Source organism: Equus caballus, chromosome X (genome assembly GCF_041296265.1).
Source record: "Equus caballus isolate H_3958 breed thoroughbred chromosome X, TB-T2T, whole genome shotgun sequence".
Classification (NCBI taxonomy): Eukaryota; Metazoa; Chordata; class Mammalia; order Perissodactyla; family Equidae; genus Equus; species Equus caballus.
In genome coordinates, this window is record NC_091715.1 from 109,552,534 (window position 1) to 109,577,406 (window position 24,873).

The 24,873-nt window shown below is 35.6% G+C and overlaps 1 protein-coding gene across 5 annotated transcripts in view; it reads right to left on the bottom strand.

Moving 5' to 3' along the window:
* DCX (doublecortin) overlaps positions 1-24,873 on the bottom strand; it is a 367,328-nt gene that overhangs the window by 241,450 nt on the left and 101,005 nt on the right. The window lies entirely within an intron of this gene.

Sequence of the window (24,873 nt, forward strand, 5' to 3'; positions counted from 1 at the left end):
AACAAACAGAATTTAAAGGAGGGTTTGAAGGCAAAGAATTTTAGCTTATTGAGTTTTTAGTAACAGAGTTTCCCTAAAATAGAGCAGGTTTTCTTGTAGAGTAGAATATTGTTGAACAGTTCAAGCAGAGACTGATGGCCATAGCTATCAGAGATAATAATAATAATCACTAGCATATTTTGAAGACGTGTTAAGTTCTATGCTTAATATTCTACATGTATTCTTAAACTTAAAATCCTACAAAGTAGGTATTATTATTATTCTCATTTTACCTACAAGAATATTGAGGCTTAGAAAGGTTAAATAACTTGCCCAGGTCACACAGATAATAATTGACACAGAACTGGGATTCTAACCCACAGCCAACTGACTCCAGAACCCATATGATACCATTATGCTATACCACCTACCTACTACTATAGAAGTGAGTCATATATTGGCTAGGAAGATGATCTGGTGGATTTTTAATTCTAAGATTCTATATATGTGTGTGTATAAATATGTATATACAATATATGATCTGTATGTGTGCACGTGTATATGTATATATATGTATGTATATATATACACATCCCCATACATAGAACACTAGGAAAAGAAACTCTTTAATCTATGAAAAAGATGAGTAAAACATGGCCCTCTCAATAGAAAAAAAATCAACATAAATTGAAATTGATACAAACTGACAAGTGGTTTGTAAAATCTCGATTGACAAGACATGGGAAGTGACCAAGTCTTATGAGGCTGACAAAAGTAGAGCTAGATAGACTGGAAACTATGACTGGAATGTAATGAAACATCAACTACCTCAATTTTAATGTAATTGGACCATCTGTGATGTTCAATCAGAAAAAGAGATCTACATGGTGGGTGTCTGGAGAAAAGGAAACAAAGAATTGGTCGTCGTTTATGAAACAACAGCACCATTTAAAAAATATTAAATATTTTAAGCCTACAAAAACGTGCAAAGAAATATTAAGAAAGATAAACCATTTTACCTGTAAACCCATTACCAAGGTTTGGAAAGTCTTAACATTTTGCCATATATTAGCTTTCAGATTTTTTAAATTATTATTTAAATTCATCTTTTTTTCCCAATTTTATTTGTTTTTAATTGCAATAACATTGGGTTATAACATTACATAGCTTTTGGATGTACATCATAATATATTTCAAATTCTGTGTACATTACATCATGTTCACCACCCAAAAACTAATTATAGTCCATCCCCTCACATGTGAGCCTAATCACCCCTTTTGCCCTCCCCCTTTCCCCCATGGTAACCACCAATCCATTCTCCGTTGCTATGTGTTTGTTTGTCGTTTTTATCTTCTACTTATGAGTGAGATCATGCGATATTTGACTTTCTCCCTCTGACTTATTTCACTCAGCAAGCTTCAGATTTTTTAAGAGAAATAAAACATTATAGGCAGAGTTGAAGCCTCTGCGCACTTCTCCTTGATCCTATTCCTCTGCCCTAGAGTTGACTACTGAGAACCAAAACCATCTACCCCTACTCTCAGTTTAGACACTGAGGACTGAAATTACCTACCCTTCCCCATGTATACCTTACTCTCTACATTAATGTGACTATTCTTCCAGGAGATTCTTGTCCAAGCAAATGGTTTGATTGTTCATTATAGGAACTGCCCAAAAAACACATCAACTTTTCCATGGAAAGTGTCAACACGCAGTTTGCGCTCTAAGACTCTTTGAATACCTCACCTCAAAATCCTCTCGTTGTTTCCACCAGTCCTGGACTGTTATATTATAATTCTTGCCCAATCTTAATCAAGTCCCTACATTATAAGACTTACTTTTAACAAAACTTCCAATTCTCAATAAATTCTGACTTTGCCTTTCTCCCTCCGAGATACTACTAAAGCTTTGAGGAGATGGTAGTCTCCCTTACCACTGTAAGTAAATAAACTCATCAAGTGGTGTTGATGATTTCTGAGGAGCCAGCATTCAGCACTGCTATTCTCAACTTGGTATTCATCATTGCAATGTAGGATTTAATTTGTTTTACTACATATATGTGTATCCATAACGATATGTAATATTGTTTTACAATGCATGCTTTTAAACATAATATAAATATACCATAATTTACAAATCCTTCTCCAACTTATGATGATGATGATGATGTGTTTTTGGTTTGTGATATTTATCCTTATTTTTCACTGTTATATTCCATCTTATAAATATACTATAATTGTTTTATCCACTTTGCTGGATAAATGTTTTGTCTGATATTGATAGAGCTACACCAGCTTTCTTTTGGATAGTATTTGCCAGGTATAAATTTTTCCATCCTTTTACTTAAAGTATGTGTGTTCTTATTTCAGGTATGTATATTTTAAGTACAATATTAGTTGGATTTAGCTTTCTTAGTGTATTTAAAATCTGTGTGTTTTAATTGGGGTGTTCAGCCCATTTACATTTACTGGGATTACCAATATATTTGGACTTAATACTATCGTCTTATTTTGTTATTTCTCTTGGTTTTTGTTTGCTTTTCTTTCTCCTTTCCTACATTTCATTCTGTTGCTTGAATTTTTTTATCCCCTTTATTCCTTCTACTGATTTGGAAATTACGTATTCTATTTCTATTCTTTTAGTGATTAACCTTAAAATATTAAGATATTTTATAATACTTAATGTAAAGGATAATGTTTATCAGTATGTCTAGTCTCCTCTTTCATAATACAAGGACTGAACAGTAGAATTCTTTAAGTACAATTTATTTCCTCTTATCTTCTGTATTACTCTTTTCGAGCATTTTATTTCCATTTTGTTTTAGTTTTTAACTTAATTTGTTTTTATTAATAATTCATGAACAAATCTTAAAATTCTTAAAATATCATACTGAATAAAAAAGTCTTAAACAAAGGGTACGTATTTTATGGTTATATTTATATTACTTTCTAGAACTGTGCTGTCTAATATGGTGGTTACTAGCTACGTGTGTCTACTGAGCACTCGACATATGATTAGCCCAAACTGAGATGTACTATAAGAATAAATTGCACGCTGGCTATCAAAGACATAATATTAAAAAAAGAATCTAAAATATCTCATTCATAATTTTTATACTGATTACATGTTCAAAATGATAATATTTTGGATACAGTGGATTAAATAAAATACATTATTTAAATTAGTCGCCTATTTCTTTTTACTTCTTGTAACATGGCTAATAGAAAATTTAAAATTACACATTACACATGTGGCTCTATTTTTGACTCACATATTTCTATTTGACAATGCTATTCTAGAAATAGCAAAACTTATCCATGGTGAAAAAATATCTAAACAGTAGTTTTCTTTGGAGAGATGGGGGTGGGGATCAACTGGGAAAGTCAGAATAAACTTCCTGTAGTAATAAGTACCTTTTATGTCTTGAAGGAGGTTAGCATTATGCTGGTTATTATTTGTCAAAATTCAAAATATTAAGCTCTAATTAATGATCTGCATGCTGAAGTATTTAGGGTGAATTATATTCATATTTTCAATTTTTTATGAAATGCTTCAAAAATTAAGATAGTTTGATGGATGGATAAAGGGATAAATAAACAGACAGTTGTATGATAAGACAAATATTGTAAACTGTTAATTGTAGAATCTAGGGGGTGGGTATACAGTTGCACACTTTACAATGCTTTCAATTTTTTTGTATGTTTGAAAATGTCCATCATAAAATGATGAATAAAATTTTACATGTAGATAATTTTAAAAGTTACATATATGAAACTGATTTTTAAGACACTGGCCATCAGGGAATAAAGGACACTAGTTTGTAGACATGAGAAAGAAATTAGGTGACCCCTATGATATCCCTAGCTTTAAGAGATTTTCCAGGTCACATCATAAGGAGGAGGTATTGAGGCAAAGGCTAGTGGACTCTCTCTGTTGAGGATATGTAGTTGAGCATCTGGGGAGACCAATGCAACTAGTTGATAGGACAGAAATAAAACCCCAGAGACTTGCAGAGGTCTCCCCTCAAGTATTCGGTAGAGTATCTATCAGTGCATGTGTATGAAAAATCTACCTTAGGCCTGAGAAAGAACAACATGAAAGGATTAGATTAGAGGGAACGGTCCCGACACAGAAGGCCAGAAATAGTGCCTATTCCTACCAGTCAGTCTGGAAAAACTCATAATTCATGGGACATTGGGTAGGGTACCCAGAAAGTTCTGGCCTCAGTGGTGGGAAAAATTAGCCCTAGACTGAGCTCTGCCTTGGACTCAACTAAACCATAAAAATAAGACCTGAATGGATCAAACTGTTTCCAAGTAACTTAATTGCATCCAACAACAAAGCTCATAAAGATTTACAGGAATACAAGTATTTCCAGCATTTAACAAGGTAAAATTCACAATGTTTCGCATCCAATCAAAGAATACCAGGTATGTAAAGAAACAGAGACATGTGTCCTATAATGAAGAGAAAAACAACCAATCAAAACTGATGCAGAACTGACAGAGATATTAGAATTAACAGACAAGGACATTAAAACAGTTATTATAACTGTATTTCATATGTTAAATAAGTTAAGTAGACATATGAAAAAGACCCAAATTGAACTTTTAGAGATGAAAACTACAATTTCTGAGAAGAAAAATTCACTGGATTGGATTAAAGGCTGACTGGCCATTACAGAAGAAAAGATAAGTGAACTTGAATACACGGCAGTAGAAACTACACAAAATGAAACATGCAGAGAAAAATGAATACCAAAAAAGGAAGAGCATTAGTGAGCTGTGAGACAACTATGATTGGCCTCATATATGAGCAACTGGAATCTCTGAGGGGGTTGGGGGACAGAAAAAACATTTGAAGAAATAATGGCTGAAACTTTCCAACATTAATGAAAAATATAAACTCACAGATCAAAAAGCTCAATGAACCCCAAATACAAGAAGTATGAAGAAAACTACAGTAAGACACATCATAATCAAATTGCTCAAAATCAAGGATAAAGAAAAAAATCTTAAAAGCAGATACATCCATTATATGTAGAGAAATGAAAATAATAACATCAGATTTCTTGTCCAAAACAATACTATAGAAAAGAGAATGGACATCTTTAAAATACCAAAAGAAAAAAACTGTCAACCTAGAATGCTAAAACTGGAAATATGCATTTCAAAAACAAAGTCATTTTCAGACACACAAATGGAAAGAAATCATGACCAACAGACCTGTACTACAAGAAATGTTAAGGGACATCCTTCAAGCATAAGGAAAAGGATACTAGATGGAAATATTGATTTAAACAAAGAGCAAGAAAAAGGGCACCAGAATTGGTAACCATATGCGTAAATGTATAAGACTTTTCCTCTTATTTCAATCTCTTTAAAAAAATGTTTAAACAAAAGTAATAACAATACATTGTGGGATTTAGAACATATATAAAAGTAAAAAACATGACAACAATAGCATAAAGGCTGAGAGGGGAGAAATGGAAACATTATGATTGTAAGGTTCTTATACTATACGCTTGAAGGTATACTGTAACAAGTTAAATGTGCATACAACAAACCTTAAAACAACCACTAAAATAACAAAACAAAGTGCTATAGCTACTAAGGAAACAAATGAGATCAAATGGGATCACAAAAAATACTTTATTAATCCAAAGAAGGCAGAAAAAGAGGGAAGGTGAACAAAAAACCAGATGGGACAAACAGAAACAAACAGCAAGATGATAGACTCACCCTAACCATATTAATAATCATATAAATGAAAATGGTCCTTTTTTTTTTTTTTGAGGAAGATTAGCCCCGAGCTAACATCTGCTACCAATCTTCCTCTTCGTGCTGAGGAAGACTGGCCCTGAGCTAACATCTGTGCCCATCTTCCTCTACTTTATATGAGGGACACCTGCCACAGCATGGCTTGCCAAGCTGTGCCATGTCCGCACCCGGGATCCGAACCGGCGAACCCCGGGCCGCCAAAGCAGAACTTGCGCACTTAACTGCTGCACCATTGGGCCAGCTCCATGAAAATGGTCCAAACATCCAAATTAAAAGGCAGAAAGTGTCATATGGAATAAAAACGTAAGACCCAAAAATATATGCTGCATGCAGGAAACACATTTCAAATATCAAGACACAAATAGTTTACAAGTAAAAGGATAGAAAAAGATATAGCATGCTAACACTAATCAAAAGAAAGCTGGAGTAGCTATATTAATATCAAAGTCAATTTCAGACCAAAATATTACCAGGGACAAAGTAATTTATTTAACAATGATAATAGAATCAATTAATCAAGAAGACATAATCCTAAATGTGTACACACTAACTAACAGCACTTCGAAATGCATAAAGCAAATACTGATAGAACTGCAAGGAAAAATAGACAAAGCTGCAATTATAATCTGCTTATCTCTATACTCTTCTCTAAATAATGGATAAAGCAAGTGGGTAGAAAATTAGCAAAGATATAGTAGACTTGAACACAACTATCAACCAGCTTGATCTGATTGACATTTATGGAACACATCATCCAACAACATCAGAGTGTACTTTCTCCCCCAGTGTTCAGGGAATATTTACCAAGATAGACCATATTCTGGACCATAAAACAAGTCTCAATAAGTTTAGAAGGATTCAAGTCATGCAAAGTTTGTCCTCTGACCACAATGGAGTTAAATTAGAAATCACTAGCAAAATGACCTTTGGAAATTCCCATAATATTTGCAAGTGAAATAATACATCTACATAATGTACATATCAAACAAGAAATCAAAAGGAAAGCTAGGAAATAATTTTAACTAAATGAAAATTTAAGCACAACATATCAAAAATTGTAGGATGCTACTAAAGCTGCACTTAGGGGAAAATTTATAACACAAGATGCCTATATTAAAAAAGAAAAATGGTCTCAAAGTAACATCATCTTTACCTCAAGAAACTAGAAAAAGAATAAATTAAATTTTTTTATTGAGGAAGATTAGCCCTGAGCTAACTACTGCCAATCCTCTTCTATTTACTGAGGAAGACTGGCCCTGAGCTAACATCCATGCCCATCTTCCTCTATTTTATATGTGGGACGCCTACCACAGCATGGCTTTTGCGAAGTGGTGCCATGTTGGCACCCGGGATCTGAACAGGTGAACCCCGAGCTGTTGGGAAGTGGAACGTGCGAACTTAACCGCTGCACAACCAGGCCAGCCCCCAATAAATTAAATTTAAAGTAACCAGAAGGAAGGAAACAATGAAGATCAAAGTAGAAATCTATAAAATAGAAAACAGAAAACAACAGAAAAATCAACAAAACCAAAAGGTGGTTTTCTGAGGAGATCAATAAAATTGGTAAACCACTAGCCAGATTAATCAGGGGAAAAAAAAGAGAAGATGCAAATTATAAATATCTAGAACGAGAGAAGTGATGTCATGACAGATTTACAGATATTAAAAGAATAATAAAGAAGGGGCTGGCCTGGTGGCGCAGTGGCTAAGTTCACGTGCTCTGCTTCGGCGGCCTGGGGTTCAGTGTTTTGGATCCCAGGCACAGACGTATGCACCACTTATCAAGCCATGCTGTGACAGGCATCCCACATATAAAGCAGAGGAAGATGGGCACGGATGTCCGTTCAGGGCCAATCTTCCCCCCCCAAAAAGAAGAAGAAGAAGAAGGGAATAACTTGAATAATTATTCCCATAAATTTGATGAATTAGGTAAAATGGACAAATTCTCTGAAAGGCACAGATTACTTAAGCTCAGTCAAAATGAAACAGATAACCTGAACAGTGATATAATATATATATACTGAATAGTAATACATATATATAAAATTGAAATTATAGTTAAAAACATTCTCACAGAGAAAACCCAGGCCCAAATGGCTTCACTGGTGAATTCTACCACACCTTTTAAAAACTAAATAATAACACTCTTACATTAACTCTTCCAAAAAATTTAAGAGAAAAGAATACTTCCCAACTCATGCTATGAGGCCATCATTACCCTGATACCAAAACCACACAAAGACATTACAAGAGAAGAAAACTATAGGCTAATACCTTCATGAACGTACATGCAAAAATTCATAACCAATTTTTAGTATATTAAATCTGGCAATATATATATAAAATACAATACATCATGATCAAGTGGGTTTTATCCCAGGAATGCAAGGTTAGATTAACATTCAAAACCCAATCAATGTAATTTATCATATTAACAAACTAAAAAGGGAAAAAATATGATCATTTCCATAGACAAAGAAAAAGAATTTGACAAAATCTAGCAGCACTTCATGATATAAGCACTCAACAAACTAGGAAATAGAAGGGAACTTACTCAACTTGATAAAGGTCATCTACAAAAAGCCTACTGCTTATCCCATATTTAGTGGTAGAAGAGTGAATGCTTCACCCTTAAGATCAGGAACAATATAGGAATGCCTTCTTTGCCACTTCTATTCAACATTCTAATCAGTGCCATCAGGCAAGAAAAAATAAATACATAAAAGGCATCCAGATTGGAAAAGAAGAAGTAAAACGATCTTTATTTTCAGACAATGTAATTGTCTGTGTAGAAAATGCAATAGAATCTACAAAAAAAAAAAAACTACTAGGACTGATAAGTGAGTTTAGCAAAATGGCAGGATACAAGATTAATATAGGTCAGTTTTATTTCCATATACTAGCAACAAACTATTGAAAATTAATATTTAAAAACAATATCATTTGCAATAGCATCAACAATATGAAATTCTTAGGGCTAAATATAACCAATGATATGAAAGACCTATATACTGATAATTGTGAAACATTGCTGAAAGAAATTGTAGAAGACCTAAATAGAGAGATATTCTTTGTTGATGGTAGAGAACTTATTATTGTTAAGATCTGAACTCTTTTAAAAATTGATCTATAAATTCAACACAATTCTAATCAAAATCTCAGCAAGCTTTTTCTAGGAATTAACGAAAAAATTCTAAAATTCATATAGAAATGCAAAAGACCTAGAATAGTCCAAAGAAATCTGAAAAAGAACAAAGTTAGGGGGTAACAGCTGATTCCAAAGTTTATTATAAAACTACAGTATTTAAGACTGTGTTATTGGCATAAGTTCAGACAAATAGATCCATGGAACAGCATAGAGTCTAGACATAAACCAACACATATGGACAAATGATTTTTGACAAACATACAAAGTCGAAGCAGTGGATAAAGAAAAACCTTTCTGACAAATGCTGCTGAAGCAATTCAATGTGCATATGTCTTGCACCATATATAAAACTTAACTCAAAACAGATCTTGTACCTAAATGTAAAACCTAAAATTTCTAAAATAAAATATAGGAGAAAATTGTTGTGAACTTGAGCTGGGCAAAGATTTCTTAGACTTGACAACAAAAACAATCCATAAGAGCAGAAAATGATAAATTACATTTCAGCCAAATTAGAAAACTTTGGCTTTTCAAAGGACAATGATAAGAGAATGAAAAACATGCCACAGACTGGGAGAAAATCTTTACAAAACATATAACTGACAAATTCAGTATATATAAAGAACTCTCAAAACTCAACAATAAGGAAACAACTCAATTTGAAAAAAATGGGGAAATATTTGAACAGATGTTTCACCAAAGATGTCTGGATGGCAAACAAGCATATGAAAAGTTGCTCAACATCATTAGGAGAACGCAAATTAAAACCACAATGAGATACCACTACACACTTATTACAATAACCAAAATTAAAAAGACTGACCACAGATTAGCAAGGATTGGAGTGGCTAGAACTCTCATACTGCTGGTAAGAAGGTAAAATGGGATAGATGCTTTGCAAAATAGTTTGGTAGCTTATTATAAAGTTAAACATACAACTACCACATATAATACAGTCATTCCACTCCTAGGTATTTACTCAAGACTAAAGAAAAATATGTCCATACAATGACTTATACAAGAATATTCCTAAGAGCTTACTTTGTAATATACAAAAACTGGAAACAACCTAAAGTCCATCAACAGGGAAAAGGATAGATAAATTGTGGTATATCCATACAAAGGACTGTTAGTCAGAAAAGGACTAGATTATTGATATATGTAACATGGATGAATCTCAAAATAATTATGCCAAGTGAAAGAAGCCAGACCAAAAAGAGCAAATACTCATGATTCCATTTATATAAAACTCTAGAAAAATGCAAATCTATAGTGACAGAAAACAGATGTGTGATTGCTTGGTGAGGGACAGGAAGGAAGGCCCAAGGAAACGTTTTGGAGTAGTGGATATGTTCACTATCTAGATTTGGGGGATAATTTCATGTGTACATATATACGTGAATATGTAAATGTGTATATGTATTTTAATACATATATCAAAACTTACCAAATTATGCACTTTGCACAGCCCTAAAATGTTGAAGTTTTTCTCAAATGTCTAGTGATCTTTGGTTGAATGTTCATATTCAAGAATGAGACACTGAAAAGCTAAGGGAAAGCTCTGTGTGTATGGAGATTGTTTGTTTCCTTGTATACGTCACTATAAGATGATCAGACATTAGTCCAAAATCCCTAGCATGAAGTATAAAACTTTCCATCACCTGGTCTTACTTGTTCGGCTCAATCCTCATCCCCCACTACCTTCTCTTTCACAATGCACTCCAGATCACATTTTGCTCCCTCTGCCTAGAAAGCCCCTTCCACCTCTGCATCCTTGATGTACTGCCGTTCACCCTTCAAAATAGCTTGATTTATCTCCATTATCCAGGTCTATCACGCTCCTTGATTCTCGCCCTCCAAAACGTTGTTAATTACTATTACCTGTGTGTGACCTCAGTGGTTATAATTGCTTATATTCTTGCATTTAATCACTGCATTGCAATTCATTCATTTGCACATATGTGAGCTCCTTGATGGAAGATGTTCATCATCTTCCTCAGTGACTAGCACAGAATCTGGCACATAGTAGATGTTCAGCAATACTGGATGACTAACTGCATGGCTAAATATCATATTCTAATTCTCATACTGTATTTCCTCCGGTGCCTACAGATGAATTAGTATAGCTAATTTCATGACCTGGCCCACCTACTCTGTTCCAATCAGATGCAGTTAATCCTGGTTACCCTCAATTGGGTCTTGAAATATATGAAAGACTTACAGATACTGTGAACATTTTAGTTGTCATTACTGGGAGAGAGTATAGGCTAGTTCAACAATTGGAAGATTGCTTTTAGTAAACAGGTTGTTCGCTTACATAGCCTAAATATGATACAAACATTGTTCTTTATGTATTCATTCACTTACCAAACATTTTCCTTACTGTTCTTCACACATTGAATTCTGAAACTTTCTGATTTAGTAGAGCCTAAATTAGTGGAATTTTACTTTACATGAGATAATAAAGATAATTATAATAATTTTTGGAATAAAATAAATGCTTCCTTCTAGCATATGCTACTAGTACCACTTTATAATCTTTTTCACTTGCTAGTAGGAATTTAGGTTTGAATGTCTCCATTTATTTTTAATCAGAGTTTTTTGTTTTGCTTGATCATTTATTAAACAGTGTATATGCTATTGCTATCATAATAAGTTGTTATAGAAAGAGTGGTGATCACGAACTCAGTATTGTAGCACAATTTTGAAGGCAGAAAAGATGAAAATGTAGATAATAAAGAAAAACTCTTGCTTTCATTCAAATACATATGATAATTAGGGAAAGAACCATATGAAAATTTTAAAAAGCAAAATTTAAATATGCTGATGATTATTTCGTCAAAATCTAATGGAAGGAAACTGTTTTTTGTGACAGCTATGCTCATTTATGTTGGATTCATGTATAGAATCAATCAAAACAAGGTAGTTACACAGTAATGACTAATGTGATAATGATGAGATTCTGAAATAGGGGCAAATGAATATGCATCATTTTCTTTTAATATGTAAATTCCATTACTAACAGAGCATTACTGTTACCTTGTATTTCTATATAACACTGTAATTAATAGGAATATCATGATAGAATAAGAGAAAAAAGGTCCCTGCTTTGTGTTTGCAAATTTACAAGAAGCAAAAAATCCAGATTTAAATCACAGCAAAAGATCTTCCTTACCTGGGCACTTATCATATAGTTTAGGATGAGAAAGCAACTAACAAATTTGTATCTAATCTACAATTCAGCTTCAATTCTCTGCTGAGTATTGATCTCTTCTCTTTTCTCCAGGAGGGAAATGCACAAAGTATTTTTTTTTAACTCTGGATTCAAATGAATGTAAATATCTGTATTCATTCAGAGACATCTAGCCTCTTTCCCTAGAATGACTACATCAATGAACAAGTCAATTTATCCCCTGAATAAAAATGTAGATATGCTGTGTTCTGCATTCCTTTTACTTAAGTATCAGGAGGATGGGGAAAGGCATAGAATAGAAGCATCTCAATTAGAAACTCTGCCTGGTGGCCCAGCATCAAAAATTTTCTTTCCATTTATTTAGCAGAATCAGTAAGAAATATTCACTTAAGGCTGTCCTGGGTATATAATCCTCTAATAAGCACAGTGGAAGGAAAATTTGACCAGGCGCTATCCTTACCTTCAAGTAGCATATATCATCTGGATAGGTAGACATGATTTAATGAAGGGGCATAAGGTATTTGCAAAGGTTTTCTTTATCTTAGTGATGGCACCACTATTTGCTCAGGTTAAAAGCATTGGAGATATTCTTGATTGCTCTCTCTCACCCCATATTCAACCCATCAACAAATCCCATTGGCTCTACCTTCCAAACATGTCCAGAACCTACCATGTCTCACCGCCTCCACAGCTACTATCCTGGTTCAGACCACTATCATCTGTAGGGGAGGGAAAATTTCTCCTCTATCCTGTTACAGTGTCTGGCTGGGCCTAAGAATTAAACTGACATAAGACAGATTAACAGGAGAAAAGTATATAAGTTGTTTTGCTTTGTTTTTTATTTGTGCATGAGAGTCCTCATGAGAAAGCTGAAGACCTAAAGAAGCAGTTAGAGTTGAACACTTATGTACTGAGTTGGACAAAAGAGTAGTAAATCATGGAAATGTGACAAGGCAAAGGGGCTTGGACTAGGGTATTTAATCGAGTGAAGAAGTGACTAGGAAGATAAAGGTGAGTTTAACAAGGTTTGTGTATACAGATTTCTCTCAGCCTCAATTTCCTGTCCTTGGAGATAAGAATGTCTCTTTCCTTCTGGTATAGGGAGGGCATCTTTCACAAGGGAATTTCATCTCCTGTTTTTAAAAGAAAGAAGGACGGTCAGTGTTCTTGCATCTGCTGTTTTTCAAGTGCCTTTAACTCAAAGTAGCCATTATGCTAACGCAGCATATTTTGGGGAGCATGTTCTGAACTCCTTCACATCTCCCAGCTAAACTACGGCAACAGTCTCCTCGGCGGCCTCTCTGATTCTACTCTTATTTCTCTATAGGCTCTATAATCCATAGAACAGGCAAAGTAACCTTTTAAAACTATAAGTCAGCTCACTTTACTCTCCTGTTGAGAATACTCTGAAGGGTTCCTATTACAATGGAGCAAAACCAAACTCTTTACCATGGATTTCAAGGCCCTACCAGACCTATTCTCCACCAATCTCTCTAACTTCATCTCCTAACACTTTCTGCTACTTCCCTTCCCTCCAGCCATGCTAGCTTTCCTGGTGTTCTTCAAACATGTCACACTTGAGACACTGAATATGGAAACAGACAATGGCCAGACCATATATAAAAATAGAACTCTGGCCCACAATCTGCAGAAACCAGCCTAAGAAACCAACTTACTTTCTACAAGTCAGACATGTAGGAAGTCAGACTACTATCTCTAGCAACTAATCCAAGAAGCCAAACAATACTGCCTGTAGCAATCAGCCCCAAACAGCCAGGATTAATAACTGGCAGCTTCCCTAATTTTTGGCCCAGCTTCCAACTTGGGCCAACCAGAGAAAGCCAAATACACACCTCTAACCAATCACATAGGATACCCTGCTTCTAGTTAGCCTGCCTACAGTTTCCCCATGCCAATGGGCTTCAATCAGGGCATACCTGAAGCTGTCCCTTTTTCCCATGATGAAGCTTCCCTACTCCTTTCCTGCCTTTGAGTCTCTGCCAAACACAAGTAATGGTGGCTGACTGTTGCTGTAACAAGCCTTGAATAAATACCCTTTGCTTGTTCTGATTTGAGTGATCACATTTATTTCCACGTGTTCATTTGTGCCTCAAGGTCTTGACACTTTCCATTCCTTCTGCCTGGAAGGAACACCCTTCTGCTTTGCATGGCTAGCTCACTTAATGAATTCAAGTCTCTGTTCAAAAATGATTTCCTCAGGGAGGCTTCCTCTGGTCATCCTATCTAAAATACTCTTCTCAAAACCACTGGTTCTCTCTCTCTCTCTCTCTCTCTCTCTCTCTCTCTCTCTCTCTCTCTATATATATATTTTGTGAGGAAGATTAGCCCTGAGCTAACATCTGCCACCAATCCTCTTCTTTTTGCTGAGGAAGACTGGCCCTGAGCTAACATCCATGCCTATCTTCCTCTACTTTATATGTGGGACGCCTGCCACAGCATGGCTTGACAAGTGGTGCATATGTCTGCACCTGGGATCCGAACCAGTGAACCCCAGGCTGCCAAAGCAGAATGTGTGAACTTAACCACTGTGCCACTGGGCAGGCCCCAAAACCACTGGTTCTAATCAGTGATGTTATAAAAAATATTTATTGACTAGAAATACTCCACAGGCAGCTTCACCCTTGCACAAAAAGTGGTGTAAAAACCAGGTGAGTCCAGCAGCCTAATGCCTTCTAAGGAGTAGCTATGACAATGCTGAAGTTTATCTGAGCCCTGTGCTCCTGGAAGGTAGTATAGGGGAGGAAAAGTATATTTTTCCTTCAATTCTTCTAGGTTCTTGGTTGGATCTCTGTAACAAAAGACAGATTAACAGGAGAAAAGCATACAAGTTTATTTAATATGAGTTTTACATGACACAGGAGCCTCCATAAGGAAATGAAGAGCCAAAAGAAAAAGTTAAACCTGAGTGTTTTTATAATAGGTTTGATGAAGAGTGGAAAGTTGTGGAAAAAATGTGATAGGACAAGAGGGTGTGAGCTAAAGGTAGTAAACTGGGGGAAATTTAGCAAGCCTGTTCACTCAGATTCCCTGCATCTTCAGAGGTAAGGGTGCTACATTCCTTTGGATACAGTCTGGGCACCTCACATGTGAGGGTCCTATGACCTGCTTCAAGAAGAAGTCAGCCCTTCGTGCAGCTACTATTTCTCAAATTCCTTCAGCTTAAAATATCCTAATATACCAAGGCACCAAATTTTTGGGGAGTGTGTTCTGAACCCCATCATTAACAACAGTTAAGAATTCCTCCCGCTCCTTTATATTCTAGCTAACCTCAAAATACCACTCTGTTCTCATATATTCTCAGATAAGATCCATCTGTATCCTTCCTTATGTCTCATGGATAATTCCCTTGTTTACCTGACTCTATAAAACCTCAGGCTCCCTTCTTTTTCTTTGAGATGTCCTTCAATTAATGAACATTCTCCCTATTGCGATAGCCTGAATAAAATAATCTCTTTGTCTTGTGCGTTTTGTCTTTCACATCTTACATTTGGAACTCCTTTCCTTTCTGTACATCCCCCCTCCACACACACACATATACACTAATAAGAAGGATTCTGTTCCATGACTTAGATTAGCTAAACCCACTCTCAGAACATTTGCTTTGGAGTGAAATTTTCATGCAAGATGCTTATTAAAGGGCTCAAAAAGATGTAACAGTGATTTCCCAAGCTTATTGTAACAGGTTTTAAGACTTTATTGTGCCTGCTTACTAATAAATGTAGGTATGGGGTAATTCAATTTAAGATCTCCATTCATTGTAACATACCATGTAGTAGCAAATTTGTGCATGTGAAGACCTATAGTCTTCAACTTAGATATTCAAACATAACACGTGTAAAGGCCAAATTGACTTAAGTCAGATTACAAAAAGATATGATAAATGGAAATTAATTGTTCAATATCCACTATAATAAATTTTATTTGTAAATATCTTTTAATCCCTTTCCTATTTTCTTTTTATTGTCTTCTTTACATGAAAACTGAGACCACCTACACCCACACAGCGTACTAGCTACAGTAACATGACTTTTTTTTTCCACTGCCTTTATCAGCATGATTTTACTATTCCAGGAAACTCTTTCCTAGAAAGATAAAAGTTGTAAATAAACTTATAGTACATTTCAGGAACTTCCTGAAAGAAACATGAGGAAAGTCCAGCAAGTCCATTGGTGGTCTTCTGGGTCCACAAATCTTAAACTATTGTATCATGCTCCTCACCCAATCATAACCAAGCTCTTTCCCCAATTAAAGGCCTGCCTTAAACCAGACTTTAAAGTCTCATAAATATCCCCTCTTCACTCTCTACTTATAAATGATACTAAGTCTCTTTTGAAGTGGTGCTCTCCCTTACTGTGAAGAGGATAAGCTCAGCTTTGTTTCATCATGTTGTTTTGGTGACATTTGGGAAGCCAGCATTTACAATAAGAACTTTCACAGAATCATTTACAAGGTCAATTTCCTTAGCTTGATATTTCTCAGAAAGTCTTTGGTTCTGCAACTAGGAATTGTCCTTCCAAAGGTGTTTTTGTTTACTTAAACTGCACAGTTGGGGACTATGATTTCACATTATAGTTAGCTTTTCACACATCTCTCTCACTTACATACACAGCTCTAGTCATTTATTTGTAGACACAAATCTGTGAGGACCAGTTTGGAGCCCATGTCAATAGTCCAGCTGAGAGATGGTGAGGACTCTGACTAAAGTAGTTGCTATAAGAATGGAGAGAGCCTGAATTTAAGAAACATTAAGGTAAAATCAATAGCATTTTGTGATTAACTAGATTTAAGTGTGACGGGGAAAAGCCAAGAATTGCACTGAGGTTTCCAATTTTTAAGAATGGTAGAATTGTGTATCATTCAAAATATCAAGAAAATTTCCATTTTAATTCAGATATTTATTGAGCAACTACTACGTTTAGGGTACATGTAAGGAGGAAGAATGAGGGTGGAGATGAAGCTAAATGGGAGGTTCTAGAGGACATTCAAGTGGATACAATTAATGAGTAGCTGATAATATGGGTCTGAAATTCAAGGAAGAAGCTGATATTGGATAAAGAGATGTGAGAACCATCAGTATAGAGTTTATTACTGAAGCTATGTGAGAATATATAAAATGGGAGAAAAAGAAAGAAATAAAAATGGCTGGAGAAACAGGAGAACTGGGAAAAAAAAGTGATGTCACAAAAGCTGAAGAAGTAGAGAGCTCTAAAAAAGGAGAGACTGGTTAACAAGGATAAATGTTGCAGAGAGGTCAACTAGGGTTTGCATTTGGCAAATTAGGATGTCCTTGGTGCTTTTAGTGAAAATAGTTTAGTAGAGTGGTGGAGGGAAGAATAAATTATATAGTCCTCATAATTAATCTATTTCAAAGGAAGCCAATAGATTTTAATTATTTTATGTTACTGGCTGGTAAGTTTCATTTTGAAAGATTAAGGGCATTTTGATTGGAACCACTCAAGAGGGCTCTCTTTAATGGAATGGATGGTGTTTGAAAATACATTTTTTCAACTTTGCATTAACCAGAATCTTGGCTGTAGCATGCATGCAATAAATGATTGTTAAATTGAAGATAACACTTATTCATTTACTTCTCTCTCTCTCTCACACGTGTCTCTCTCATATTTATATATATATATATATATATATATATATATATATATATATATATATGTGCACTTCTTATTTTTTTCATTTTTATTTTTTCGAGGAAGATTAGCCCTGAGCTAACATCTGCCACCAATCCTCTTCTTTTTTGCTGAGGAAGACTGGCCCTGAACTCACATCCGTGCCCATCTTCCTCTACTTTATATGTGGGACGCCTGCCACAGCATGGCTTGACAAGCAGTGCATAGGTTCACACCCAGGATCTGAACCGGTGAACCCTCGCCCACCCAAGTGGAACGTGGGAACTTAACCGCCATGCCACTGGGCCAGGCCCCTCAACTTTTTACTTGTAATAAAATATATTTTATATTTTAATATAATGCTTTTTGTTTTAAAATAATTGTATATTCATAGGAGGTTGCAAAAGAAACATATAGAGAAGTTCCATGCATTCTTTGCCCAGCTTCCTCCAATGTGAACATCTTATACCACCACAATACATGATCAAAACCAAGAAACTGACTTTGGTACAATCCATAGAGCTTATTCAAATTTCAACAGTTATATGTGCACCAATTTGTGTAAGTGTATGTAGGGGAGAGGGATATGTGGAATATTATCACGTGTAGCCTTGTGTAACCACCTCCATAATCCAGATATTCAACTGTATCATCACCATAAGATTCTCGTTACCCCTTTATAGCCATACTTGTTCCCCTCCTTCCCAGCCCTAACACTTGCAACCACTGATCAGTTCTCTACCTCTACAACTATGCTATTTCATGAATGCTACATAAATAGAATCATGCACTATCTTTTTGAGACTGGCTTTTTCCAGTCAGCATAATTTCCTCAAGGTTCATCCAAATTGTTGTGTGCATCAATAGCCCATTCTTTTTTATCGCTGAGTAGTATTCCACGGTATGTATATATTGCAGTTTAACTATTTGACCTTTGAAGGACATCCGGGCTGTTTAGAGGTTTTGACTATTATGAATAAAGCTATAACGAGCATTCATGTAAAGGTTTTTGTATGAACTACAGTCTTCAATTCTCTGGGATAAATGCCCAGGATTTTAATTACTATATTGTAAATTGTATGTTTAGTTTTGTAAGAAACTGCCAAACTGTTTTCCAGAATGGCTGTACCATTTTACCTTTCCACTGGCAATGTACGTGAGACCCAATTTCTCTGCATCTTCACCAATATTTGGTGTTATCACTATTTTTTTTAAGTCATTCTGATTGGTGTGTAGTAACATCTCATTGTAGTTCTAATTTGTGTTTTTTGGTGGCTAATGTTAAACATCTTTTCATGTGCTTATTTCCCAGCTGTATATCTTCTTCAGTGAAATGTTTCTTTATGTATTTTGACCATTTTTTAACTGTTGAGTTTTGAAAGTTCTTTATATATTCTAGATACTAGATCTTTGTCAGATACATGGTTTGTAAATATTTTCTCCCACTCTGTAGTTTTTTTCATCCTTGATAAAAGTGTTTTTTGCAGAGCAAAAGCTTTTAATTTTGATGGACCAATTTATCAGTTTTTTTCCTTTTATGAATCATGTTTTTGCTGAAAAGTCTAACTTTTTGCCTAATAGTAGTCCCCAAAGATTTTCTACCATGTTTTTTCTAAAAGTTTTATAGTTTTACATTTTACATTTAAATCAGTAATCTATTTTGACTTAATTTTTGTATACAGTGTGATACAGATGTCCAATTGCTTCAGCAGCATTTGTTAATAAGGCTATCCTTCCTCTATTGAATTGATTTTGCTCCTTTGTCAAAAATTATTTGGGTATACTTGTGTGAATCTATTTCTGGGTTCTTACTCTGTTCCATTGATCTATCCGTCTATCCTTCTGCCAGCACCATATTGTATTGATTATTGCCAATATATTGTCAGAATTAATATGTGGGCAAGGAATTCCTTCTACTAATGTATATATTCTTATTTTACTGTTTTATAGTAATTGCTCTGTGGTATGAGTTACTATTTGTCTCTAACATCAGTTATCAATTGGCAAAGAATTAGAATACAATAAAGTACATTTTAAACTATATATGAGAAATAATTTAAAATTCATCCTTGGTGGACTGATATAATGGAAAGTGCATTGGACTAAGGATCAGGATACCTGGGTGCCATATCTAGCTTTGACACTGATAAGCTATATTACTTTAAGCAGGTCTCTCTTAACCTCTCAGAGTCTAAGTTTTCTTATCTGTAAAGTGTGTAGGAAGTAGATAGTCCCTACAGTCTTTTCTAGAAAGATGAAAAATTCTCAAATTGACTTAATCTATATAAATGTGTACATGGCTACCACATTGCACCACTCCAGGAGGCACCATTCACACTATACCCTGTGCCAGGGTTTGGAAAACTATAGCCTGAGGGCCAAATTCAGGCTGCAGCCTGTTTTTGTAAATAAAGTTTTGTTAGAACACTACCATGCTCATTCATTTACATGTTGCCTGTGGCTGCTCTCCCCACTACAAGGGCAGAGTTGATTAGTTGCAACAGAGACTATATTCAGGAAAGCCAAAAGTATTTACTCTACAAAAAAAAAATCACTAACTCTTGGTCCATGTGAATGCTGCTTCCTGGAGTTGTGCAACTATTGTTGACTTAATTATTTAAATATTTGTAAATGAGGGAGACATCAGTGATTTAACAAGAATTAAACTCTTTTTGTTTTACTAATTTATCATTATAGCTAGAAATTATTCAGGATAACAAAAATAACATTCCTAATTCTAGAGCCATTATTATCATACTGATATATGGTAACTAAGCTATTTCAAATGGCTGCAGTTTAGCCTAGAAGAAATAGGCCTTGATGTGTTAATTTGGAAATATTCTTTTCATTCAAGTACTTTTTAGTTCAAAAAATATTTGAGCACCAATGACCATTATGAGATATAATGCATGCGTGCTGTGAGGTAAGAAATGAGTAAGACAAGATCCTTGCCCTCAAGAAACTTACAACCTTGTTCAGGGGAAGGAGAATAAACCAAAGAAAAAGCCAGCATAATTAAGACACATTGTGAAATGATATATAAAAGGGGATCAAAAGGGTTATAGGAACATCAGGGCTATGTTTCCTTCATTTCTTAGCTTCAGTGGCTTGCTTATATGATGACATTGTAGCAGAGGAAAAAGTTTTCCTTGACCCTCTTAGGGTCCCTGGTTGGTTCTGAAAATTAAAATGACAAAGACAGATTGACAGGAGAAAAGCAGACAAATTTTATTAAATGTTTACATGTTACATGGGAGCCTTCACAAGACAAAGAAGACCTGAAGAAGTGACCAGAACAAGAAGGTCTGCTTATAGCATTTAGACAAAGAAACAACAAATTTGTAAAGAATTGACAAAACAAAGAGGTTTGGGCTTGGGTAGTTAATGGTGAAGAAGTAACTAAAAAGATAAGGATTAATTTAACAAGGTTTGTTTATACAGATTTCTCTGGTGCTGTTTCTGGGCTAAGAGCCTGTCTCCTGTAAAAGGAAAATTATTTTCTGCCTTTAGGCAGAAAAAGGGGAGTTTTTTCTGCTTTTAGTTCTTCTTACTTGCCTTCAGCTCAAAATAATTTTTATGTCAAAAAGGCAGACTTGGGGGTGACATATTCTGGTTTCCTTCAACATTCTATCATTCCCTAAGTGTTGTCACTTAGCCTGCACTACAATGGCTCATTAAGGTACGCTTTGTATGAGTTAACAGAAAATCAAAAGTAGTATCCACTCTTGGCACTTTTGAATTCCAGAGATTTTAGTTATACTACACTAAAATGTCTGACCTGAATGGATAAAGAAGATGTGGTGTATATATATACCCAATACTATTCAGTCATGAGAAAGAAGGGAAGGTGATATTGGGTAAAGTTGGTCAAAAGGTACAAACTTCCAGTTATAAGATAAATAAGTACTTGGAAGGTAATGGACAGCATATTGACTGTAGTTAACATTGCTGTGTTAACTACAATCGCATAACTACATCGTTAAAAGTGTAAATCCTAAAAGTTCTTATCACAAGGAAAAACAAAATATATATATTCAGCAGAAGTATTTGGGGCCTTCCCCCAAATACTTCTGCTGATTTTTCTACTTCGGTTAATAACCTCATCATTCTCCTAATCACAGGGGTTCAAAACTTTGGGGTTAATTTCTCTGAGGCAGTATGGTAGAATGGTTAGGATTTTGTAGCCAGACTACCTGGGTTTACATCATCCCAAATCTCTGACCTTAGGCAGGTTGCTTATCCTCTCAGAACTTCACTTTCTTCCTCTGCAAAATATCTAACTCAAAGGATTGCTGGGAGGAATACATGAGTTAATATACACGATGACTTAGAACATGCCTGACACATAGTAAGCTCAAAATATGCGATTGTTGTTATAAATATCCTTCCTGCCTTCTTTGCTCCCTACATTTATCTAGGTGTTGAGCCATGCAGATGTTTCCTTTACCGCATCTCCAATCCAACCTCCTATTCTCACAGTTACCATGCTAATCACTTTTCATCTGGAGTACTCTTCCCCCACCCCATTCAATTCATCCCATACTCCACTCTCAGATTAATCTTCCTAAAGTGAAGATCCAATGATATAAAACTGCCCTTCTCCCCACATATACAATAGTGATTTCCCAACTGTAGATTATGGACCCCTGGGAGCCTCTGAGGTTATGACATGGATTCTGGAACCCATGTGCACATAAATGTTTTCTCAATCAACAAAATCTACTAAAAATACAAGATGTGATTACATTCCAGAGGCAGGATTCTGTTAGCCTATAGCCTGCATCAAGCAACTAGAAATCCTCTAAACCAAAAGTTGGCCACTGGACCCAATTTAGATTTGAGTCCTGGCATAGCGTAAGCGCCTGACAATTCGCTTTTTTATTGTAACGGAAGTGCCTTACATTAAGCTTTTGATGCCGAGGCATCCACGTCAAAGTCATCCATCTCAAATAAACATATCGCCAGCTACACAACCAGATAAAGAGCCAGGCCATCTCACCCATGAAGTTCCATTTTTAGAGAGCTCTGGTTGACAGATAACTGACCATTTGACTGATCGCTTGCTTTTCTCTTCCCTCACTTTAAATCCCCCTCTTATGTTTTAAATTCACCAATAAAGAGTGAACCCATGAAACCCTAGACACCCCACCCTTGACCTGAATAAAGGCAGACCCCTAAGTCCATGCTCTCTCTCTCTACCTGCAACCTTGCTGTGTGGCCCTGGGCATGCCGTGTATCCTCCAGAACCTGTAAGTAGTAAACCTTGTCTTTTCAAAGTTCCCTGAAGGTTGTTGCTGATGTGTGTCTTGCAATCCTAAGAACCACAAGGGCCGGTCCAGCCACAACATTGGCTCTGGTCAGGGAAATGTCTGTGGGGGCTCGCCACAGGTAGCAAAGGCCCAGGTGAGTGCCCCAGGCATTTCTAGCCTAAAACATCACTATCCACAGGCTGAGACCGACCCTAACATACCTGATTTTCCTAAGGATAAAGGCCATAGGCTTCACTAGATTTTTTTACACTACTCATATAAGAATGAATTGTGTATTCAGAATATTTTAGCCAATCCACATATCTTGAATAACTTTAATTTCAACAATGAGAACTCATTTCTAACATTCATTATGCTTATTAACAAGACAAATTTCAGCAATAAAAACCAGCTTCCAACATTCACAGTACTAATTAGTAAAGCACCTGGCATCGCTATAGATAAAGAAAGCACTTGTAGTAGCCACTTTAGGGGTAGATGCCTCCTAATTAAAATGATATTTGGCTCCTCTGGAATGTGAACTCCTAACTAGAATGCTAGTTGCACCTGGATCATAACTTCAACTAATACACAATGTCACACTGTCTGTGCTGAAGTATTTTTAGTTACAAATAACATAACACTTCTGCTCTGATTTCTGCATGTAATTATCCTTTCATTCTTCCGAGGTCATCTAAGATGATATTTACATAAAGCCTCTCAACAAAGCTCTTTCCAATGAGCTTCCATAGCGCTTAGAACTTCTGTTATGGTACTCAACTTATACTCTTATAGTCCCCTTATACTCTTATAGTCCCTTACCTCACGCTCAGAGGCAGTAGAGCGTAGCACTTAAAAGCATGAGCTCTGGAGTCAAGCTACCAGAATTAGAATCCTGACTCCACCTGTGACCCTGGCAAGTCCTACAAGATACTAAACTCCTCCGTGAAATTTCCTTATTTGTAAAATGGGGATGTTGCAAACTAATTGTAATATGCATTTGCTGTATTGACTGAGAATATTCAATTCTATCATAGAAAACAAGAAAATAAATGAGAGAGATGAAATTCATACATATGTTAAGCAGAGACAAGTAGGTAGGTAACCCATGAGACATTTTAGACATAGAGTACATGTGTGCAGAACATAAATCAGAAGGGTTAGAAAAACTAAGTAGGCACTAAATATTCATGAGGCACAGGAGGCACCTAATATTCATGATACAATAAGTATATGAGGCACTCAGTATTCCTGAGGACCTAAATCAGCCACCCATGAGTGACACATATACTGGGCCCATGTATCCTCCAGCCAGGAAATAAAAAATAAAACTCCCTAGCTGCTCATTGGGCTATGGCAAGCTTCAGCTGTGGACAGGCACATTTGCCCCTACAATGCTCCAGTGGAGTAAGTGTGTGTAATTGGCTTCAGGCTTCTTTCATCCACAAAGCCCCTTTGCTCAAACCTCATCTTAGGTCCTCATAACCACACCATCAGTGGAAAAGGCTGATGTGGACAAGAGAAACAGGACATATAAACATTGCATAATCCAGATGTTGTTCAGTTTGCCTATCTTTATCCGAAGTGTGTTAACATACTCCATTTCTCTACCCTAGCTCCTTAGTAAATGTTAAATTGATTTAATAAATCATGTGATCTGAGTGAGCTGAGACTTACCTGAGTTTCTAGGAACCCAGCTGTTATTTCGCCATGCAGTATATTTTTTAACAGCCTCTTTGAGATATAATTCATATACCATACAATTCACCCATTTAAAGTGTACAATTCAATGCTTATTGGTATATCACATTAAATTTTTTAAATTGTGATAAAATATATAACAAAAAATTTGCCATTCTGACCATTTTAATTATACAA